Raw genomic sequence first — 9,046 nt, 5'->3', positions numbered from 1 at the left:
ATGAGCGTCATGAGGGCGAGGCCTGGGGTAGGGCCAGGATAAGCCTCATTGGGGCAGGTCCTGGGTAGAGTCCAACTTGGCGGGTCCTGGGGCGGGGCCAGGATAGGGCGATCCTGGAAGCTGGGCTTCGGAAGCGTCCACGTTGGTGGCGTCCTGGAGGCGGTGCCTTGCGTGGGGGCAGGATGAGAGTCCTGGAGGCGGGCATTAGGGCGGGGATAAACGCCATTGGGTTCAGGAGGCGGGACTCAGAGCAGAGCCCAGGAGACAGGTCTTAGGGCGGGGCTAAGGCAAGACCTAGAGAAGGTCTCAGGAGGCGGGGCCGGGGCGGGGCGTTGAGTGTGTCGTGGCACATGGCCAGGCGGTGCGCGGACTTTGGGAGGCGGAGCTTAGGACGGGCCGACGTGGGGAGGGGCCCAGGGTCCGGGAGGCGGGGCCGAGTCCGGGCTGCGGGCTGCGCTCAGGAGGCGGGCCCTGGGAGGCGGAGCTTAGGGAGGGGCCGGTGTCGGGAGGGACCCAGGGACTGGGAGGCCGGTCGGGGCTGGGCTCAGGGGCCGAGACCTAGCTGGGCTTGGGGCGGGGCCGAGACGGAGCGAGGGGTCCAGGGTGTGGGAAACGTGGAAGGGTTTGAGGAGGGGATAGGAATGTGGCTCAAGTTCGGCAGGCGTTACCTGCGGAGGGTTTGAAGCAGGCCCAGGAGCGAGCCCATGGTCTTCCGACGCGGGGCCAGGGGCGGGCCCCAGGATCCGGAGCTTCGGGCGGGGCCGAGTACGGGTTTGGGGTCCGGGAGGCGGGGCCAGTTAGGGCGAGAGTCCCTGGGATCGTCGGGTCAGGCTTTGGGCTAACGTAGGCACTCTCGCAGTTCCTCCTTCAGGAAGGTCTTTTTAGCAGGGGCCTTACGGGTGTGCGCTTTGGTCCTGGAGGGCTTATCCTAGCCTCCTCTCCATCAGCGCCACCCGTCTGGGGCCCGAAAGGAGGGAGCTTTCCCTCTGTCCCCCAGCCTTTGGACTGTCACCAAACAAGCCATTCGTTCACCAAATACTTATTAAGCGCCTACCATGTGCCTGACAACGGAGATGTAACGGTGAGAAAAACTAGGTGTGGTCCATGTCCTCCAGGGGCTCAGGGGCTCGTGGAAGAAGAGGACATTGAAGTATTTATCACACAAATGAGTATAAAAGTACAATAGCGATATCTGCCATGAAGGTGAGCAGACAGCTAGCGGGGCTTGCAGGAGGAGTTTTGATCTTGCAGGGACAGGAAGGAGGAGTTAGCTCCTGCGGAGTGGGATTGGGAGTGGTGGTGATATAGACGTGGGGACAGAGTGGAAAACAACAAAAACATAATTATTTTAGTTCAAAGTTATTGTGTCTTGAGTTGAAAGGCAGGGCAGTTAGCAACACAGTTCAGATTTCAGTATCCCTCATAAAACTCCATTTGGAAGAGTCCCGAGAGCTAATTTGTTAAGTATACTTGCAGAAGGTAGATGAGGAGACAGATAAAATCTTATTATCTCTTTCAGATGAGAGACACTTGAGCCCTGCTCAGCTATGAGAATGAGAGGGGAATTAATTCTAATTGAATACACTTGTTCTCTTATAGCTGTTGTTCCACACCAGAACCAAATGAGCGCAAGATCTGACAAAGAAAAAAAAAGGTTCATCTTTTATTCCCCCAAACACTTTAATTTAAATCAAGAGGGTGGGATGTGGTTATTGCTGTGTTTTTAGAAAGAATCAACGATTTCTGGCTCTGAGATGTTGCATACACCCTCTCAGTCCCTGTATCCTGAGATGGAGTCACCTGAGGATCCACAGCAAGTCCTAACCAGGGATGGGTCTGGGTGATTAAGGAAGTTTGGCTTCAGAACTGGGCCAGGGGCACTGCTTTGCTTTTGCTGTTTTGATCAGCTCTCTGCCTGCAGGAGACGGAAAATCAATGGGAACAGGTTAGTTACACTCATAAATCCTGGGCTTATTTTATTAACTCACATAATAGCTATTAATTGTCTTTCCTCCGAGTAGCAAAAGGGCATATACGGTCAATGCCATAGTAAGTAACACTGTATTATGTTATACTAAAATATTAATCTAGGTTTGTTCAGTCTTTCCTGATTCCACAGATTGGAAGCAGATTAAGGAAGGACGCTAGCGGACCACAGAGCTGAGCCATGCACACAGAAGAAATCTTTTTTTCTTCTTTTTTGGAGACGGAGTTTTGCTCTCTTGTTGCCCAGGCTGGAGTGCAATGGCGGGATCTCGGCTCACTGCAGCCTCCACCTCCCAGGTTCAAGCAATTCTCCTGCCTCAGCCTCCCGAGTAGCTGGGATTACAGGCGTGAACCACCATGCTGGGCCACTTTTGTATTTTTAGTAGAGACAGGGTTTGAACACGTTGGCCAGGCTGGTCTCAAATTCCTGACCTCAGGTGATCCACCCGCCTCTGCCTCCCAAAATGCTGGGATTACAGGCATGAGCCACCGCGCCTGGCTAGAAGAAACCTTTATCTTGGTGTGCAGTCTCTGGTGAGGGACAAATGTCATCTCTCTTGGATCTGAATCTGGAAGGATCAAGGCACTGAAGGGATTTTTTTGTTTCAGACAGTCTCCCTCTGTTGCCAGGCTGGAGTGCAGTGGCACGATCTCAGCTCACTGCAACCTCTGCCTCCCGGGCTCAAGCGATTCTCCTGCCTCAGCCTCTCAAGTAGCTGGGACTACAGGCACGCGTCACCACGCCCAGCTAATTTTTGTATTTTTAGTAGAGGCAGGGTTTTACCATGTTGGCCACGATGGTCTCAATCTCTTGACATCATGATCAACCAGCCTTGGCCTCCCAAAGGGCTGGGATTACAGGCGTGAGCCACCATGCCCGGCCTCACTGAAGGTATTTTTTTAATGTCACGTGGCAGTCACAGGTGCGGCGTGTTCGGGTGCAAGTGAAGATTACGACTGATGCTTAAAAACAAACATAAAATTCCAGGTGGTGTTGCTATGGGGAGCAGCATTAGGACAATCTGAGTGGTTTCAGTTGCAAGAGTGTGCGTGTACATGCAAGAACTACAGTCAAGATTCAACTTCTGGCTTTGAGGGTCTCTTTAATAACAGCAATAACAACCTAAGGCAGTTTAACAGTATGGAATGGTTGCCTTTTAGAAGTTAAGCTATGGGCATGGAAGTTCAATCAGTACATTGAAGTTTTTCCTTTATCTCTCCTATGGTTAATGGTTTCTGCAGAAAAGGACCAATTGATTTCTTTCTAAAACGTTGCTTCAGGGTGTAGAGACCTTTATAGGTCATGTTTCAACTTACAGAACATTTTTATAATTCAAAAATAAATTACGTTCAATGTGGACTTTGTAATAGGATTTAAGGTTAAGTAAAGTTTCCACTTTCCTTAGGCTGTTTGCAGTGCCCAGCAGGCCCCATGATATCGAGATGGAAGTTATGTTAAAGGAGGAGATTGGTCAGGGATGCGCAGAATAAGGAATATGGGCAGCTCAGGCTAATGATACAATGATTGAGATGTAGAAAGAGGGCCAGGCATGGGATAATGCCTGTAATCCCAGTGCCTTGGGAGGCTAAGGCAAGAGAATCGCTTGAGGTCAGACCAGCCTGGTCAACAGAGTGAGACCTAACCTGTACAAAAAAAAAAAAAAACACAAAAAAACAGAAAACTTAGTTGGACATGATGGTGTGCACCTGTAGTCTCAGCCACTTGGAAGGCTGAGGTCAGGGGATCCCTTGAGCCCAGGAGTTTGAGGCTGCAGTGAGCTATAATCACATAACTGTACTCCAGCCTGGGTGACAGGGTGAGGCGCTGACTCAAAAAAAAGTTGAGTCAGGGAAGAAATTTGAAATCTTAATCCTCGGTACCCAGGAATGTGACCTTATTTGGAAATAGGGTCTTTCTAGATGTAATCAAGTAACGATGAGTCATCCTGGATTGGCGGCTGCTGGTGAGGGGGCAGATGCAATGACTGGTGTCCTTATAAAAGAAGAGCATGAGGGCCGGGCGTGGTGGCTCATGCCTGTAATCTCAGCACACTTTGGGAGGGTGAGGTGGGGGGGATCACTTGAAGTTTGGAGTTCGAGACCAGCCTGGCCAATAATAACAATAAAAAAGCCATTTTAGATTCCAATCTACTGAAAGAAAACTGTCCCTTAGTTAATGCCATGCTTATTGGATCCATGAAGTCTTTGAAAATTTAAACTACAAGGACACTGCTCTCTGTGGTGGTGGAGAGAATACCAAGGATTTAAAGGTCTTTAAGAAAGAGAATGTAGAAAGCATACCCATTGGAAACAGCAGGATGGTGATAATCGTACTGACAGTAATAATAAGTTCAAATATATAGAGCTTACTATGTATCATGAATTGTTCTGAATGCTTTATAAATACATGTTACCTCCTTTACCCTCATGACAGCCCAGTAAAGGCGCCATTCCCCATTTTACAGCTGGGGAAGCTGAGTTACAGAGCTTTTCTGCACTGAGTCATCAGGAGCAAATGCTAGATCAGGAAATTGAACCCAAGCAATCTGGTTCCAGAGCCAAATAGATGTATTTTTTATGGTATAAATACATATACATACACTTTTAGGGGAAGGGTGGGTGTAGGATGGGATGAGGATTCTGGGTAATTGCTTGGTAAATGGCAAATACCTTTCTTGTCTGTCCCTCTTTTCAAATGATAAAGTAATGTCAATTGCAACACTTTTTTTTTTTTTTTTGAGACAAGGTCTAGCTGGAGTACAGTGATGCAGTCATAGCCCACTGCAGCCTCAAATTCCTGGGCTCAAGCGATCCACCCAGATCAGCTTCCCAAGTAGTTGGGACTACAGGCCCACACTACTATGACCAGCTAATTATTTTAATTTTTATAGATATGGCAGGTGGGGGTGGGGCTGTCTCGCTGTGTTGCCCAGGCTGGTCTCGAACTCTTGACCTCAAATGAACCTCCTGCCTCAGCCCCACAAAGCTCTGGAATTATAGGTGTGAGCCACTGTGGCTGGCTACAATACTATTTATTTATATTTTAGACCAACAGATTTTCTAGCATCTAAGAAATGTGATGCTCTCTGTACATTGAAGAGCTGGTCTAATATTTGGCCTGGGGGATACAGAAATTGCCTGTCTGCTCTGCTCTGGTTGAAGAAACCAGTCGGACTGTCTCTGAGGCTATGGAGCAGTCCATCAAGAATGAAAGCCCTCTGCCAGTCACGTTGCCTCACACCTGTAATACCAGCACTTTGGGAGGTCGAGGCAGGTGGATCACTTGAAGTCAGGAGTTCGACACCAGCATGGCCAACATGGTGAAACCCTGTCTCTACAAAAAATAGAAAAATTAGCTGGGCCTGGTGATGCGTGCCTGCAATCCCAGCTACTCAGGAGGCTGAGGCAGGAGAATCACTTGAACTTGGGAGGCAGAGGTTGCAGTGGGGAGCTGAGATCACATCACTGCATTCCAGCCTGGGTGACAGAGCGAGACTCTCAAAAAAAAAAAAAAAATGAATGTCTTCATGATGGCCTCAAGCACGTTGGTCCCTGAAGAGAGTCAAGGAAGGCCCACTTTACTCTGCACTGCAAAGCAGGCAGGTGGACAGGAATCTGAGAAGTGGATTCAGTGAGAGGCATTGACCCAAAGGATTTTCTGCCTAATGGTCGGTTCCGCAGAAGATTAAACTGAGCACAGCATCCTGTTCCCTCAAACCATCTGGTTGGTCAGTGGGGAATGTTCTTGTCTCGTTAAATGTCCTCATGCTACTGTCAAGATATCCTGTTACAAAACGTCATAAACCAGGTTTACAAATAGGCCAGGTGACTGTGGAATTTCTCCTTGGCAAGGCCTTAGCTATGGGAGTGCGATTGGTGTGCAATAATCACAGTGTTCCAGGCCACTTGAGGGATAAAATATACCTTAGGTGATAAACTGTTATATTTTAATGTGAATATTTCCACCAACATTAAACAGTAACGCCATGAGTTTTCTCATACCTGTTACACTCTGGAGTTGCAACAAGCTAACATGAAGCAAGTTGCAAACATAATTATCGCATTTGGCTCCTGTTCACAGCAAGGGTTCTTCAAGCTGTACCTGGGGCAGTCTTCCCTCACATGAGGTTTATAGCATCATTTATTTAATTATTTATTTATTTTTTGAGACGTAGTTTCGCTCTGTCGCCCAGGCGGGAGTGCAATGGTGCGATCTTGGCTCACTGCAACCTCCGCCCCCCGGGGTTCAAGCGATTCTCCTGCCTCAGCCTCCCGAGTAGCTGGGATTATAGGCACCCGCCACCACGCCCGGCTAATTTTTGTATTTTCGGTAGAGACGGGGTTTCACCATGTTGACCGGGCTGGTCTCAAACTCATGACTTCAGGTGATCCACCCGCCTCACCCTCCCAAAATGTTGTGATTACTGGCGTGAGCCACAGCGCCCATCTATAGCATCATTTAAACTTTGTTTCTGCCATGAATTGTTAGTTGGTAGTTAACAAAAAATAGACCACCTCATTTATGTCTCACAGTTAGCATTGGTTTTTGTGTTTTCTTTAGGCTTGTTTTTTAATTGTTTTTAAAATTGTGAAACAATTTCTTGTTCTGTTGCTGAGGCCAGAGTGCAGTGACACAATCTTGGCTCACTGCAGCCTCAACCTCCTGGGCTCAAGCAATCCTCCCACTTTAGCCTCCTGAGTAGCTGGGACTACAAACACGAGCCACTACCGATGGCTAATTTTTAATTTTTAATTTTTTTTTTTTTGAAATGGAGTTTCTCTCTGTCGCCCAGCAGGTTGGAGTGCAGTGGCGTAATCTCGGCTCACTGCAACCTCCACCTCTCGACTTCAAGCGATTCTTCTGCCTCAGGCTCGGCACCCACCACCATGCCTGGCTAATTTTTAAAAAATATTTTTAGTAGTGACAGGGTTTCACCATGTTGGCCAGCCTGGTCTTGAACTCCTGACCTCAAGTGATCCACCTACCTCAGCCTCCCAAAGTGCTGGGATTACAGGCGTGAGCCACCATGCCAAGCCTAATTTTTAAATTTTTTGTAGAGACCAGGTTTTGCCATGTTGTCTAGGCTGGTCTTGAACTCCTGGGATCAAGTGATCCTCCTGCCTTGGCCTCTCAAAATGCTGGGATTACAGGCATGGCCATTATGTCTGGCCCTTAAAGCTGCTTTTTAATAACAGCTTTATTGAAAGATAATTTACATACAATACAATTTACCCATTTAAAGAGTATCATTTGGCCGGGCATGGTGGCTCACACTTGTAATCGCAGTGCTTTGGGAGGCTGAAGTGGGAGGATCACTTGAACCCAAGAGTTTGAGATGAGCCCGAGCAACATGGCAAAACCCTGTCTCGACCAAAAATACAAAAAAATTAGCTGGGCATGGTGGTGTGTGTCTGTAGTCCCAGCTACTCAGGAAGCTGAAGTGGGAGGATGGTTTGAGCCTGGGAGGTGGAGGGTGCAGTGAGTTGAGATTGCACCACTGCACTCCAGCCTGGGCAACAGAGCCAGACCCTGTCTCTAAATAAATAAATAAAGTGTATAATTGAGTGGTTTTTAATATAATCACAGAGTTCTGCAGCCATCATCACCATCAATTTTAGAAATTTTAATTACCCCAGAAGAAACCCTGTATCCATTAGCAGTCACCCCTTATTTCCCCCTGACTACCCCCACCCCTGGCTCCTGGCAACCATTAATCTACTTTCTGTTTCTTTGGATTTTCATATATATATATATATATATATATAGAATCATCTAATATTTGTCTGGCTTCTCTCACTTAGCCTAATGGTTTCAAGGTGTATCCAGGTTGTAGCATGAATCAGCCCTTCATTCCATATTTTGGCTGATTAATGTTCCATCACACGGGTAGACTGTACTTGTTTGCCCATTCGTCTGTTGTTGATAGGCATTTGTATTGTTGCCACCTTTTGACAATTATGAATAATTTTGCTACGAGCATCTGTATGTGTCTTTGTATGAACAGGCTTGCATATTTTTTGATATGGGCAAATAAGAACCAGTGGCGGGGGGCCTCTGTGGTGACTTTTTTGGTGATCTTCGTGTACTCTGTATAATGATCATCCACTCAGGCTTGGGGGCAGCACTTAACCTTACATTTCTTTCTTTTTTTTAAGATAGGGTCTCTCTCTCTGCCACCCAGGCCTGAGAGCAGTTGACGCAGGGCAGGGGAGCCCCGAAGTGGAGCATAGTGTGTCCAGAACTGATGGGTTCTTGGTCTCACTGACTTCAAGAATGAAGCCGCAGACCCTCCCAGTGAGTGTCACAGTTCTTAAAGGCGGCGTGTCCAGAGTTTGTTCCTTCTGATGCTCGGATGTGTTCAGAGTTTCTTCCTTCTGGTGGTTTTGTGGTCTCGCTGGCTTCAAGAGTGAAGCTGCAGACCTTCAAGGTGAGTGTTACAGCTCTTAAAGTGGCGTGTCTGGAGTTGTTTGTTCCTCCCGTGGGTTCATAGTCTCGCTGGCTTCAGGAGTGAAGCTGCACACCTTCGAGGTGAGTGTTACAGCTCATAAAGGCAGTGTGGACCCAAAGAGTGAGCAGCAGCAAGATTTATTGCAAAGAGCAAAAGAACAAAGCTTCCACAGTGTGGAAAGGGACCCCAGTGGGTTGCCACTGCTGGCTGGGGCAGCCTGCTTTTATTCCCTTATCTGGCCCCACCCACATCCTGCTGATTGGTCCATTTTACAGAGAGCCGATTGGTCTGTTTTACAGAGAGCAGATTGGTCTGTTTTGACGGGTGCTGATTGGTGCATTTACAATCCCTGAGCTAGACACAAAAGTTTTCCAAGTCTCTACTAGATTAGCTAGATACAGAGTGTCGATTGGTGCATTCACAAACCCTGAGCTAGACACAGGGTGCTGATTGGTTTGTTTACAAACATTGAGCTAGATACAGAGTGCCAATTGGTGTATTTACAATCCCTTAGCTAGACATAAAGGTTCTCAAAGTCCTCACCAGACTCAGGAGCCCAGCTGGCTTCACCAAGTGGATCCCACACGGGGGCCACAGGTGGAGCTGCCTGC

At 47.8% G+C, this 9,046-nt stretch overlaps 1 long non-coding RNA gene across 2 annotated transcripts in view; it reads left to right on the top strand.

Moving 5' to 3' along the window:
• The first annotated feature begins 284 nt into the window (after positions 1 to 284).
• The window catches only part of LOC134810809 (uncharacterized), a 102,505-nt gene continuing 93,743 nt past the window's right edge, over positions 285 to 9,046 (top strand). For both annotated transcript variants that reach the window (XR_010159403.1, XR_010159402.1), the window contains exons 1-4: positions 285 to 1,081; positions 1,600 to 1,654; positions 1,776 to 1,945; positions 8,143 to 8,414. This is a non-coding gene — a long non-coding RNA (uncharacterized LOC134810809). The remainder of the gene's footprint in view (positions 1,082 to 1,599; positions 1,655 to 1,775; positions 1,946 to 8,142; positions 8,415 to 9,046) is intronic.

This window comes from Pan troglodytes, chromosome 7, assembly GCF_028858775.2.
Source record: "Pan troglodytes isolate AG18354 chromosome 7, NHGRI_mPanTro3-v2.0_pri, whole genome shotgun sequence".
NCBI lineage: Eukaryota > Metazoa > Chordata > Mammalia > Primates > Hominidae > Pan > Pan troglodytes.
Note: the sequence above shows the minus strand (reverse complement) of the source record. Positions and strands in the feature narration are given on the sequence as shown.